Source organism: Pelophylax lessonae (assembly GCF_965119305.1).
Source record: "Pelophylax lessonae genome assembly, chromosome: 5".
NCBI lineage: Eukaryota > Metazoa > Chordata > Amphibia > Anura > Ranidae > Pelophylax > Pelophylax lessonae.
The window spans coordinates 442,227,495-442,242,237 of record NC_138772.1 but is presented as its reverse complement, the minus strand read 5'-3'; positions in this window follow the sequence as shown (position 1 = coordinate 442,242,237).

Genomic DNA, 14,743 nt, shown 5'->3' with positions numbered 1-14,743 from the left:
TGTTCGTTCAAACACCCTTACCTGGATGCTAACCTTGCTTGAAGCTTCCATGCTTGCAAGCTTACTTCGCTGACGGAACCTCGCTGCGCTGATCCCTGTATCCCGCTACTGGATCATCCGCCTCTCCTGAACCACCCTTCGGCTGTACCGCTAATAGTGCTAAGTACCCCGCAGGGGAATTCTCTATAAACTTATACTAAGCTTACACTATCTAGCTCTGCATAGTAAAGACTGTTTATCACATCTGCATAACTAGATTGCTAGCTCTTGAGACTACTGCTACTTTTCTGCACTGGGTTGATCTCTTTTGTATGTCCACCTGCTATTCTATCATCTGCTATCATACAACATTGCTAAACCTTCCTGCATCCATCTGCTACTGTCTCACCTTCAAGTGTCTATCACCTACCACCTCCACTCAACCTATCCCTCAACCTTCATCATTGTGTTACCACATACATAAAGTCACTCTAGGAACCAGCTTGCTAATTGTGTGTATTTACTGGCTGAAATAAGACCTTCCACACATGATGAGTCATTGAGGTTGGGAATGGTATCTCAGCATATCTCTTACATGACTACTGACGTGGAACTATTTCTGCAGCTGAAAATCCACACCATATAAGAAACGCAGAAGCGTTACAGATTGAACGAACCAAAAAATGGATTCAGCAGAAATAACCACTCAGGTGACACAATTAAAACAGCAAGTATCTGCGTTAATACACGCACTTGCTGAATTAAAAGAAGATAATCAGGCTCTGTCGCAGCAGGTAATTAGACTGACACAACTTACCTCTGCTCAGTCCCCTGAACCCAAGATAAATCCCCCTTTGGTATTTACAGGCGATCGCAAAAAATTTCGCGAATTTAAAAACGCATGTGAGTTACTTTTTTTGCTAAAACCTCGTACCTACCTTACTGATCACATTAAGGTTTGTACTATTATTTCTTACCTATCAAACGATTCTCGAGCCTGGGCAGATTCTCTTTTTGAGAAAAACGACCAGCTTCTCAACTCCTATGCCTTGTTCCTGGCAGAGCTCACTAGCCTATATGATGACCCCAATAGGCAGAGTACTGCTGATCTTCAGTTAAGATCCTTGAAACAAGGAAGGAGGCCTGTAGAAGACTTTGTCGCAGAGTTCAAGAGATGGACCCTTGATTCAGAATGGAATGATGCATCTCTGAAAACCCAATTTAGGCTTGGCCTATCAGAAGCCATTAAGGACGAGCTCGCCCGAGCGGATCTGCCAAAAACCCTGGATGCACTAATACAACTCAGTATTACCATAGATAGAAGACTACGAGAAAGAAAGGCTGAAAAGATGGGAATGACATTATCCGTTTCCTCTCGGAGTCTGGCCGTTGACCCCGTTCCTATGGAGATAGGAACCATACGCCCACCGCTATCAACTATGGAAAAAGCCAAAAGACGAAATGAAAATCTCTGCTTGTACTGTGCATCCCCGGATCACAAGATAAACGTCTGTCCCCTAGTCAACAAAAAGAAGGGTGAGTGTTCACATGTCTCCCTAGGAGGATTGACAACTTCATTCACTAACCCCTACATTTCTGTTTTTTTGACATTACAGTGGGACCAGAACAGGATTACTACTAAGGCCATGATTGACACAGGATCTTGTGGAAATTATATGGATATATGTTTTGCTGCTTTAAATAAAATTCCTATTATTTCTAAACTCAAACCTGTCTCAGTAAGTCTTATTACCGGTGTTCCGTTATCCTCTGGTCCGATCAGACACAAGCACTTCTAGTCACTATTAACGAGTCTCATAGGGAGACTTCTACCTTTGATTTAATACCTTCACCCCACTTTCCCATTGTGTTGGGACTTCCCTGGTTGCACACACACCAACCAACCATAGATTGGAAGAAACGGTCCTTGACCTTCCCTTCTTGTTATTGCGAGGAAACGTGTAACCTCCCGTTTTCCGGGAAGATTCTGTCTGTGGTGACAGATGAGATTGCACCACTATGTTATCAGGATCTTTCTGAGGTTTTTTTGAGAAAAATGCTCAAGCATTACCTCCTCATCGAGACTATGATTGTAGCATTGATCTACTCCCAAATAGCAAATTGCCGTTCGGTCATGTTTATCCTCTTTCACAGGATGAACTTGCCCATCTCAAAACCTATTTGGATGAGAACTTGGAAAAAGGTTTTATTAGACCTTCCACTTCTTCCACAGCAGCAGGACTCTTTTTTGTTCGCAATAAAGATTCAAGTCTCAGACCTATCATCGACTACAGGAAATTGAATGCCATCACAATAAAAGATCGCTATCCTCTACCGCTTATCCCTGAGCTCATTGAGCAGGTGCGTGGAGCTACCTATTTTTCAAAATTAGACCTGAAAGGAGCATACAATCTCATTCGAATCCGTGATGGACACGAGTGGAAGACTGCATTCAGAACTAGATACGGATTGTTCGAATATCTTGTGATGCCATTCGGCCTATGCAATGCCCCTGCAGTTTTCCAACGATTTATAAACAATATTTTTAAAGACTTACTAGATGTTTGTGTTGTGGTATATCTGGACGATATACTTATATATTCACGGACTCTGTCTGAACACATAAGACATGTAAGACTTGTATTATCGAGATTGCTTGCACATAATCTTTATGTGAAGCTGAAGAAATGCTTGTTCCATAAAGATGAGGTACTCTTTCTAGGCTACATCATATCCAAAACAGGAATCGAGATGGACATGAGTAAAATATCCTGCATTCAGGATTGGCCTACACCAACTACACGCAAGGCGCTACAGCGATTCCTGGGATTTTCAAATTTCTACAGGAAGTTCATAAAAAACTTTTCTGCTATTGTGAGACCCCTCACACAGCTCACTAGCATAAAAATACCATTTAAATGGTCAGAAGAAGCAAATAAGGCTTTCCACTTGTTAAAGACAAGGTTTACTTCCGCTCCCATATTACGCCATCCAGACCCATCCCTCCAATACATTCTGGAGGTAGATGCGTCAAACATGGCAGTAGGAGCAATACTCTCCCAACGACCTACCCACACTTCACCACTTCATCCAGTCGCTTTTTTTTCTAAATCCCTGAGCAGTCCCGAGATAAATTACCCCGTGGGTGAAAAGGAACTGCTTGCTATAAAATTGGCTCTGGAGAATTGGCGACATTTACTCGAAGGCACCCAATTACCAATAATTATATACACGGACCATAAAAACCTCCAACATCTTCAGACTAGCAAAACTCTCTCGCATCGACAGGTACGATGGTCACTATTCTTTCTAAGGTTTAACTTCCTAGTGACCTACACACCTGCAGATAAGAACAAAAAGGCGGATGCACTATCACGACTAACTGAAGAAAACTACTTTGAAATCCCTTCCGTTCCTATAATACCTCACAAACGCATTATTGGAGTTGTCCGTTCCTTAAAGGAAGAGGTTCTGCATGGTATAAGTTTGGATTCACCCCCACCACAACTAAATACTGATGCAGAAGGCTTCCTCTACTACAACGACAAACTTTACATACCACCTACCCTACGCACCAAGATCTTGGAATTATCGCATGATGTGCCTATGGCAGGAAATATGGGTATGACAAAGACTTTCAATTTGATTTCTCGACAATTCTGGTGGCCTGACATGAAAACATCTATACAAAAATTCGTCTCTTCATGCAATGTCTGTGCCAGGTCCAAAATTGACACTACGAGACCATCCGGTCTACTATGCAGTCTACCAATACCCCAAACTCCATGGGAGGTTTTGTCATTGGACTTCATCGTAGAATTGCCTCCTTCCAAAGGATTTAATACCATCTTGGTGTCAGTGGACCATCTGACAAAGATGGCACATTTCATTGCTATTCGCAGACTACCTTCGTCCAAACAAACGGCAGAACTCCTGATGAAACATGTCTTCAGATTACATGGTATCCCAAAAACTCTTCTGTCTGACCGTGGATCCCAATTTATTTCTAAATTCTGGCAAGAACTATGTCACATACTACGGATTGAGCGGAAGCTCACTTCTCCTTACCATCCGCAGACCAACGGACAGACTGAAAGAGTCAACCAATGCATCGAGCAGTATTTATGTTGTTACACTTCTTACCAACAGGATGATTGGTTGGATCTTCTCCCCCTGGCAGAATTTGCCTGCAACAACGCAACTCACAGTACAACCAAGCAGAGTCCGTTCTACTTGAACTATGGGTTCCATCCCTCTATTCTCCCTCCACGCATCCTTCCTTCAAATAACCCAGTAGCCTCAGACTATCTTACCCAAATAAAGGATTCTCTGGGTTTACTAAATACTACCATTGCACACGCTCACAGTCAACAAAAGAAGTACTATGATCTTCGTAGAAGACCTTCTCCACAGTATACTATCGGGGACCTCGTTTGGCTCTCAACAAAAAACTTGAGACTGAAGATCCCTAGCAAAAAGCTTGGACCTCTGTTCTTGGGACCTTTCCCAATCAAGAAACTTATTGGAAAAGCTGCAGTGCAGCTTACATTGCCAATGGACCTAAAAATCCATCCCATTTTCCATGTGTCGCTACTAAAACCCCATGTTCCGGACCAAGGAATAAGGCCTAATATTCCACCTCCCCCTCCTGTACAAGTTGAAGGTGGAGAAGAATACGAGATAAAAGAGATTCTGGATTCTCGTATCTACAGAAGAAGACTTCAGTACTTGGTTAGATGGAAGAACTATGGGCCCCAAGACGACACCTGGCTAAACACCTCTGACATACATGCCCCTAGATTAATCCGCAATTTTCATGCGAGATACCCAGACAAACCAGCTCCAGAGGCCTTCAGGAGCAGGCCTTAAGGGGGGGGGGTATTGTAATGTTCCGGTACCTTTGGTACCCTAAATTACACTTTCCACAAGTGTATGCGCCCCACCATTTACTTTTGGAAAGGTGCGCATACACCTTTAAGACTGGAGCTGTCATCACCCAGCGCCGGACTAGATGGCTATTTAAAGCGCCGGTTCTCACTCACATGTGTTCGTTCAAACACCCTTACCTGGATGCTAACCTTGCTTGAAGCTTCCATGCTTGCAAGCTTACTTCGCTGACGGAACCTCGCTGCGCTGATCCCTGTATCCCGCTACTGGATCATCCGCCTCTCCTGAACCACCCTTCGGCTGTACCGCTAATAGTGCTAAGTACCCCGCAGGGGAATTCTCTATAAACTTATACTAAGCTTACACTATCTAGCTCTGCATAGTAAAGACTGTTTATCACATCTGCATAACTAGATTGCTAGCTCTTGAGACTACTGCTACTTTTCTGCACTGGGTTGATCTCTTTTGTATGTCCACCTGCTATTCTATCATCTGCTATCATACAACATTGCTAAACCTTCCTGCATCCATCTGCTACTGTCTCACCTTCAAGTGTCTATCACCTACCACCTCCACTCAACCTATCCCTCAACCTTCATCATTGTGTTACCACATACATAAAGTCACTCTAGGAACCAGCTTGCTAATTGTGTGTATTTACTGGCTGAAATAAGACCTTCCACACATGATGAGTCATTGAGGTTGGGAATGGTATCTCAGTATATCTCTTACATGACTACTGACGTGGAACTATTTCTGCAGCTGAAAATCCACACCATATAAGAAACGCAGAAGCGTTACACATGTAAGGACTTGGTTTCGGACGTGAAGAAAGAAATTAAGGCAATTAAATCTATGCTGTCAAACCTTGAGAACCCTAAACAGCCAGCTGAAGTACCTCTCGCTTCAGCCCCAGAGGAGGGCGATGAAACGGGGAGGAAGACTTGGATTCCCTGGAGGAGCTAAGTGAAGCGGCCTCGTCCAAATATACTCCGGAACAAGGGACCAAATCACCTAAATCCATGATTTCTGAAACCTTGGAGATTAAGGAAGAACAAGCTTCTCTGTCCCTCTATGATCAGATGTACCAGACCCTGAAAGAGGATCGAGGCAGGGTATTTCCACAGCGCACTATTGCGTCAGACTATTAAAAAGGAGTGGGTGGAGCCTAAGAAAACGTTTTTTCCCCCAAAAGTCAAAAGAGGAGATTCCCCTTTAGTGAGGATAAAGGAGAAAGGAGAGCTGCGCCATCTACGTGCAGTATAAAAATAGAGTTTTTGTAAGAACTTACTGTAAAACTCTTTTCTCTGGGTCCTCTGTCAGTCGCAGCCCAGTCCAATCAGCCTTCACTATTGGGTAATGGCAACCTCCGCAGGAGTAGCTAGGCAGTGAAAAAGTTAATATAACCAGACTTTTATACTTGACACACCCCTAGGGGCTGTCCCTCATACATTACCCTGCTCACCTCATCTAGAAAAAAGGCAACGTGTCAACCGGGCCAGAGGAAAAAACAAAAACTGAGAGCATGGGATGAGGTGAGCAGGGTAATGTATGAGGGAGATACCCTAGGGGCATGTCACGTGTAAAAGTCTGGTTATATTAACTTTTTCACTGCCTAGCTACTCCTGCGGAGGTTGCCATTACCCAATAGTGAAGGCTGATTGGACTGGGCTGCGACTGTCAGAGGACGTAAGAGAAAGATGCGTTTAATAACAACATGATAAACCAGCATGTAAAGGGTTCATTTACTCCAGTGGGAGAATGAGCAGCGGGGATCCAGGGAATCTTTGCGGGTTCCGGCTATGCTGGTGGCGCTCAGCACTTCCGGGTACACAGTGTCCCTCAGAGAAGAGCCGCTGACTTCACTTCCGGGTAGAAGGTGGAGTGGGAGGTGCACGCATTCGAAGCATGTATACTTCTTCCTCAGGCAAAGTGAGGATCCCTCCTGCATGTGGAACAAAGTCCCTAAATTAGACACATCTTTTTCGCAGTGCGCTAAATCAACGGACCTCGCGTTTGAGGACATGGGGGTCCTTAGGGAGCCCATGGACAAAAGAATGGTGGTGGTATTAGAACGATCTTGGGAAGTAGTCATGGTTAACTTAAAGCCTGCAATGGCTACAAACAGTGGTAGCTCGCAATTTGGACCAGCTACAGGCCAATTTAGAGGGGGGGGGGGTACTTCACTGAAGGAAATTCTGGATTCCCTACCTTTGTTACAGAAAGCCATGGGTTATATGGCAGATGCCTCAGCGGAATCTGTCAAGCTCTTGGCTAAAGCCGCAGCCCTGGTAAATTCTTCTCGCCTAGCTTTAAGGTTGAAATCCTGGTCAGGGGACCCAGCCTCAAAAATAAGACTTCATTGCATCCCTTTCCAGGGAGACCTGTTATTCGCACAGGACCTGGAGAAAGTCTTAGACTGAACCACGGATCTCCCTGCCATCAGCACAGTGCGGAGTCCCGGCTGGTCTGTAAATTGTACAATCCGCTCTGATTGAGGGCTGCGATCAGGACTAATTTATCAGGCGACGGGAGCTCACCAACAGCTCTGGATTAAAGCGAGGTAGAGCCGCTCAGGAGAGCCAGGGCTGACAGTTCCTTCTGCTCCTCCTCCTCCCGCCCTCTCCTCCTGTGCTTGCCCTGCACACACTCACTGGCAGTGTTCTGCCTCAAAGAAGGGGATATGTGAGTGGGAGGTTTGAAGCCCGGCAGCCAGAAGAGGAAAGATTGAGCCTGATCCATCCATCCAGTCCCTCCCTTATCTCTCCTGCCTCCCAGTGAGTACTCTGATGTGAGGGGTGCCCTTCCTTCCTCCATCCCTTTCTTTCTTTCTTTCTTTTTCTCCCTCCCTCCTTCCATACCTTTCTTTCATTCCTTTTTTCTCTCTCCATCTCTTTTTCTTTCTTCCTTTATTTTCCCTCCTCCTCTCCCTCCCTGCCAGCCAGCCAGCCCATTTGCTTGAATTATACTATGGCTATTCCTCACCAGCCGACAATATTCCCCATCACCCTCAAGGCCCCTTGACTCAGTCCCCTTGACAACCATCTTCTTGCCTTCTCCCCCCCCCTCTTTTGTTTAACCTTATACAGACCAGGATCCCCCAGTATCACTCCAGTTCTCCTCTACCCATCCCTTATCTAATACCCACTCCCTCCTTTTTACCCCCTCCTCCTTTTCCACTAACCCATGATTCCCAGTCCCATCCCCATTTTGTCAGGGGCTAAGGAAGAACCCTGAGGCGTCTTGTTACAGCTGAAGCTTGTGTGGGTGGGATGTGTACTGCCCCAATCCCTTATGACCCTCCTCTCCTTTTCATTCCATTTGATTGACACAGTGCACATCCCACCCACACAAGCAGCAGCACTAAAAAGACGCTCCGCCTCGGGATTCTTCCCTAACCCCTGCAAAGGGCTTCAGTGGGGCCTCATATCTAAATTTTGCCTAAGGCCTCACAAAGCCTCTAGAAGAAAGCCATTTTTTTTCGCTGCCAAAGATTGCAGGGGAAGGCCCCTATAGTACCAGCCACTAAGAAGCAGTGGGGGGAGGAGAAAACAGAAAAGTGGCATCCTTTTTTTCCCTCTCCAAAATAAAAAACAATGACTTGGTACCGGTGGGAGGAAGTTTGGGGGGGTTCCTCACACAGTTGGAAAAGGTTACCCCAAATGGGTTCATACTGAGGAGAATCAGGGAGGGCTTTAGAACTTACTTCAAGGGCACTCTGCCCGCAAGGGTACTCGTAACCTCCCCTCCCAGGGATCCTCAGAAGGTGACAGCCCTTCTGTCTCAAATTCCTGACCTTTTAGACCAGCGTGCCTTCATTCCGGTGCCGCAGCAAGAGTCAAACCAGGGTTTCTATTCATACGTTTTTGTGGTTCGGAAACCATCGAGCAAATTCCGCCTAATTTTGAACTTGAAGTCTCTGAACAATTGGGTGGTCTACAAGAAGTTCTGGATGGAAACAATCTTTACGACAAAATGTATTCTCCCCCAAATTGCTTTATGGCTTCCCTCGATTTGCGGGACGCTTATTTGCACATCCCGATCCATGAGGAATCGCAAACATTTTTAAGAGTGGCAATCAAGTGGTGGAAGAAAGTCTGCCACCTCTCGTTCAGGGCTCTGCCGTTCGGCCTGTCCTCATCCCCCAGGATTTTTACAAAGGTCCTGGCGGAGGCACTAGCCCCCCTGAGACTAAAAGGGATCTCGGCCATCCCATATTTAGAAGACCTTTTATTTTGATCAATTTAAAAGCAGCCCAGAGTAACCAGTGCAGAACTAGAATAGATATGCCCTTCGCTATGTGATTTTAATAAAAAAACTGACCTTCAACCACTTGCCAACTGCTCACAGTAATCCTACTGTGGCAGTGCGGTTCTCCTGGGTCCAGCGACGACACAGCGGAAGTTGGGCGGGAGGAGGAGAGACGGCGATCGCCGCCTCCCTTCCCTGATCGTTGGGGAAACTGTGAGAAGACCCGTCTGTTTATGTAAATAAAGCAGGCAGATCTTCTTAGTGACAGATAGGAAGAGATCACAGGATTCAGCATAGCTGAACCTGCGATCTCTGTCTCTGTCACAGAACCCCCTCCCCCCACACGTCATAAAGCATGAGGCATACATTTAACCCCTTGATCACCAACAGTGTTAACCCCTTCCCTGCCAGTGTCATTATTAGAGTAACAGTGTATATTGCTAGCACTAATTATTGTAGTAATGTCACTGGTCCCCCCAAAAGTGTCAAAAATGTCAGTTAGGGGTCCGATCTGTCCGCGGCAATGTCGCAGTCCCGCAAAAAAAAAAAAAAAAAAAAAAAAAAAAAAAAATCGCAGATCGCCGCCATTACTAGTACAAAACAAAAACAATAAAAAGGACATAAATCTTTCCCGTAGTTAGTAAACCCGATAACTTTTGCGCAAACCAATCAAAATACACTTATTGCAATTTATTTTTACCAAAAATATGTAGCAGAAAACAAATTGGCCTAAAATATTAAAAAAAATTTGATTTTTAAATTTTTTTTGGGAATGTTATATAGCAGAATGTGAAAAATATTTTTATTTTTTTTCAAAATTGTCGCTTTTCTTTGTTTATAGCGTAAAAAATAAAAATCACGCAAGTGATCAAACACCACCATAAGAAAGCTCTATTTGTGGGAAAAAAAGAACGTAAATTTCATATGGGTACAGCTTCGCACGACCGCACAATTGTCCGTTAAATTAACGCAGTGCCGAATCGCAAAATAGGGCCTGGTCAGGAAGGGGGTAAAATCTTCCGGTCTTAAAGTGGTTACACACAATCCCCCTTCAGGTATCGCCGGTCTTCTGCCAAAAACTCCAACTTGCCGAGAACCCCAACGACATTACTTCCTGTGAGTGTACACCAGGAATTATTGGAGATTTCGACCACTTGGTGTTTTCACAGAACACCGGCAGCCTTTACACTCCGGTACATGCTATAATTAGTGGACATTGTTAGTCGCTTGTTGTTGGCGGCCATGTTTTTGGTTACTAGCGGGTGGACAAACAATGTCCACTCCTTATAGCGTGTACAGGAGGAGTGTATTCGTTGCCGCCTGTTCTGTGAAAACACCAAGTTGTCTAAATCTCTAATTATTCATAATGTACAGTCACTGGAAGTAATTGGAGTTCTCGGCAAGTTGGAGTTTTTGGCAGAACACCGGCTGTTGCTGTCCAAGTTGGAGTGTTTTTGGTATTACTCCGCCGTCTGTGACAGGAGCCGGCGCTATACAGGAAGCATTGGCGCTCTGCTCTCTACTGAAAACCCCATGCTTCCTCTACTGCCGGCTCCATTCTCAACACTGATGCTCTGGAATGGTGGGTCGGGAACCCGCGATCTGGGCTTGCTGACCCACTATCCCAGAGCAGGAGGTCATGGGCCACATCAGAGAGCTACATGGGCCAATGGTTGGGCACCTCTGCTGTACAGCAATAGTTTCCTAGGAGGGCCATACACGGAGCGCATTTCTTAATTCCTCCCATCAACATAGACATTGTTAAAGCAGGAATCCCTCCTTCTGGCCATTGTCTTCTCCCAGCAGGGAGGTGGGGGAAGCCATTCCCACCATTAAAAGACAGTGATTATTGCCAGCAGCTATAGCAGCCCCTAGTGATAATCGCAGGTAAAACCCAGCATACTGGTTGTACCCAAGTTAATCGATCTATAAACTTGGTGCATTCAGTCTGCCCTTACACAATTCAAATCTAGGTTCAGCAGGAACCAGCGGAGATTGGAAATACTGTATGTATGGCCTGCCTTACTCTAAGTTACTAAAAGTTCCAATGTTTACAATGATAGGGGTGTAAAAGTGAATATATGAGCGAGGATGTATTCAAATATTGTAAAAGAGCAGAACAAGTTGTAATATCAGAAATGTATCCACAGAAGAAGTACACTAATGCCTCGTTTCCACTGAGCGGATCGGTTCGGGTCAGTTCGGTACGGTACGCTATTTTGGGTGTTTCCATTATGAAAGTGGCCCATACAACCGAACCAAACCGCACCATTCCTGGTCCTGCTTCAGATGTAGGGCCATAGGAAATGGTACGGTACGGTTAGGGCGGAGCTACTGGCGTCACACGATAGATTCCACTGATTGGCGGACAGGAAAACTTCAATGCTCACGTCAAATGAAAGAGCAAAACAAACACCTCATTTGGTGTAAACCCCGCATGGTCCCTGGTGGCCCGACTTGCAGTGGAAACGCTCACCTGAATAGACTGGACCATTCTAACCCTCCCTAACTGTACCGACCCGAACCGTTCTGCTCAGTGGAAACGAGGCATAAGGCTCCTTTCACATGGTCCGCCTCCGCCGGCGGACTCCGTGCTGCTCAGCGGGGGATCGATCCGCCGATCCCCGCTGAGCAGGCGAATGACAGCTCCATCTCCGCTCTGTGTGCGGAGAGGGAGGTGTCAGATCCCCGCTGTTCTCTATGGGGGAATCGAATGAGAACGGACCACCTGTCCGTTCTCATCCGATCCCATCCACTGGGCGGATGGAAAATAGGGTTTTCATCCGTCTGGATTTCACGGACAGGATCGGAATCGGATAGCAGCGGGTGTCCGCTGCCCTATAGGGATGCATGGAGGATCCGATCAGGTCCGCCTAAAAAACTGACACGGATCAAAAAACTGGCGGATCCGATCAGATCATTCTTGTGAAAGGGCCCTAAGGCCCCTTTCCCACATGCGGACCATTCAGTTCCGCCTGTCAGAGATGCATGGGGCATCCATTCAGATCCGCCTGAAAAACTATGGGGCAGCGGATGTCAGGGGAGACATGTCCGCTGACATCCGATCCGATCCTGTCCATCAAATCCGGACGGATGGAAACCCTAATTTCCATCCATCTGGCGGATCGGATGAGAACCGACAGGTGGTCCGTTCTCATCCGATTCCCCCATAGAGGACAGCGGGGACCTGACAGCTCTGTCTCCGCACACAGAGTGGAGACAGAGCTGCCATCCGCCTGCTCAGTGGGGGAATCGGCGGATCGATCCCCCGCTGAGAAAAACGGAGTCCACAGACGGAGCGGACAGTGTGAAAGGGGCCTTAACCTTACAATACACATTTTCAGTTTCAATATTGTTTATTATTCACAATAATAAATAAAGGATTAACCTGCATTTGTCTGATTCAATATTTGAGTAAAACAAATACTGTATATAACAAATGGATCATAAAATAGGAACTGTCATTGTGAGATACAATGAGAATTCAACCGAATACAAAGCCTAATCTATGTTTCCAACAATAAAGCGCCACTATACCTCTGATCAAATGTACCTGTCCTAAGCCTTGCTGAGCTGGAAGACAAAGATGCAGAATACAACTGAGAACCTGAGACTTCATGAAACAATTCTATTATTCCATTTTATTGCACACCTGTGTTAGAAGTGTATTAGCAGTGGGTGGTAACAGCAAAAATAATGCGATTGTGTTTTCCTATAAATGACCAGCTTTAGTTGCAGGGAATTTAATATGACTAAATAATGTGCTGGCTGGCCTCTAACTAAGGGATTCCTACAAGTTAGTGTGTCTGCTCACCATGGAGAAGCTCCCCAGTGTAACTGAGCTCCTCTCTAATTGATGTACCTACTGTATGTAACCTGACATGCTCAGCATGGGGAATCCATGCATACAATGCACTGAAACAATAGCAGAAAATACCAAATAACTATCTAAGACTGTGTTTGCTTACTGGAACCAGAATACCAATAGTACTGTATGGTATGTACAAAGAATTGACCTGGGTAAAAGAAGGCAGTGCAATCCCCCACAATGTAATTCCTGGCACAGAACAAATGTTGGGGCACATAATAATAGATCGCTTACATAGGGAGATGAATTCACATGGAGTCCTATTTAGGAGATTATAATTTAAAAAAAAAAACACTTTTTATTAGAATTAGCAGATTGTTTAAAAGGAAGAACTGTTTTGCTGCCTATAGCAAGCAGTCTGATTGTCTGTACATTCTACCAGTGCAGTATAGGATAGAATGGGGCTGTTATGGGCTACTATACACCCCAGCATGTCCCTCGGGACACTGTACACCCCAACATGTCCCTCGGGGCACTTTACAGCCCAGCATGTCCCTCGGGGCACTGTACAGCCCAGCATGTCCCCCTGGGCACCGTACACCCCAGCATGTCTCTCTGGGCACCGTACACTGCAGCATGTCCCCCTGGGCACCGTACACCCCAGCATGTCCCTGGGGGCACTGCACACCCCAGTATGTCCCTCAGAACACTGTACATCCCAGCATGTCCCTCTGCGCACTGTACACCCCAGCATGTCCCTGGGGGCACTGCACACCCAAGCATGTCCCTCATTGCACTGTACACCCCAGCATGTCCCTCATTGCACTGTACACCCCAGCATGTCCCTCAGAGCACTGCACACCCCAGCATGTCCCTCAGAGCACTGTACACCCCAGCATGTCCCTGGGGGCACTGTACACCCCAGCATACCCCTCGGAGCACTGTACACCCCAGCATGTCCCTGGAGGCACTGTACACCCCAGCATGTCCCTCGGAACACTGCACACCCCAGCATGTCCCGCGAAACACTGTACACCCCAGCATGTCCCTCAGAGCACTGTACACCCCAGCTTGTCCCTCGGAGCACTGAACACCCCAACATGTCCCTGGGGGCACTGTACACCCCAGCATGTCCCTCAGAGCACTGTACACCCCGGCATGTCCCTGGGGGCACTGCACACCCCAGCATGTCCCTCTGAGCACTGTACACCCCAGCATGTCCCTGGGGGCACTGCACACCCCAGCATGTCCCTCATTGCACTGCACACCCTAGCATGTCCCTCTGAGCACTGCACACCACAGCATGTCCCTGGGGGCACTGCACACCCCAGCATGTCCCTCATTGCACTGTACACCCCAGGATGTCCTCATTGCACTGCACACCCCAGCATGTCCCTCAGAGCACTGTACACCCCAGCATGTCCCTGGGGGCACTGTACACCCCAGCATGTCCCTCGGAGCACTGTACACCCCAGCATGTCCCTCGGAGCACTGTACACCCCAGCATGTCCCTCGGAGCACTGTACACCCCAGCATGTCCCTGGAGGCACTGCACACCCCAGCATGTTCCTCAGAGCACCGTACACCCCAGCATGTCCCGCGAAACACTGTACACCCCAGCATGTCCCTCGGAGCACTGTACACCCCAGCATGTCCCTGGAGGCACTGCACACCCCAGCATGTTCCTCAGAGCACCGTACACCCCAGCATGTCCCGCGAAACACTGTACACCCCAGCATGTCCCTCGGAGCACTGTACACCCCAGCATGTCCCTCGGAGCACTGAACACCCCAACATGTCCCTGGGGGCACTGCACAC